This window comes from Salmo salar, unplaced genomic scaffold (genome assembly GCF_965601325.2).
Source record: "Salmo salar unplaced genomic scaffold, fSalSal1 ptg000578l, whole genome shotgun sequence".
In the NCBI taxonomy this organism is placed as follows: Eukaryota; Metazoa; Chordata; class Actinopteri; order Salmoniformes; family Salmonidae; genus Salmo; species Salmo salar.
In genome coordinates, this window is record NW_027675424.1 from 1,379,496 (window position 1) to 1,380,000 (window position 505).

Consider the following 505-nt stretch of genomic DNA (forward strand, 5'->3'; position numbering starts at 1 on the left):
GGTGAGAGGTTAGCATGTTTTGTTGTAGCCTCTGTTATTGATAATGGTGAGAGGTTAGCATGTTTTGTTGTAGCCTCTGTTATTGGTAATGGTGAGAGGTTAGCATGTTTTGTTGTAACCTCTGTTATTGGTAATGGTGAGAGGTTAGCATGTTTTGTTGTAGCCTCTGTTATTGGTAATGGTGAGAGGTTAGCATGTTTTGTTGTATCCTCTGTTATTGGTAATGGTGAGAGGTTAGCATGTTTTGTTGTAGTCTCTGTTATTGGTAATGGTGAGAGGTTAGCATGTTTTGTTGTAGTCTCTGTTATTGGTAATGGTGAGAGGTTAGCATGTTTTGTTGTAGCCTCTGTTATTGGTAATGGTGAGAGGTTAGCATGTTTTGTTGTAGCTTCTGTTATTGGTAGTGGTGAGAGGTTAGCATGTTTTGTTGTAGCCTCTGTTATTGGTAATGGTGAGAGGTTAGCATGTTTTGTTGTAGCCTCTGTTATTGGTAATGGTGAGAGGT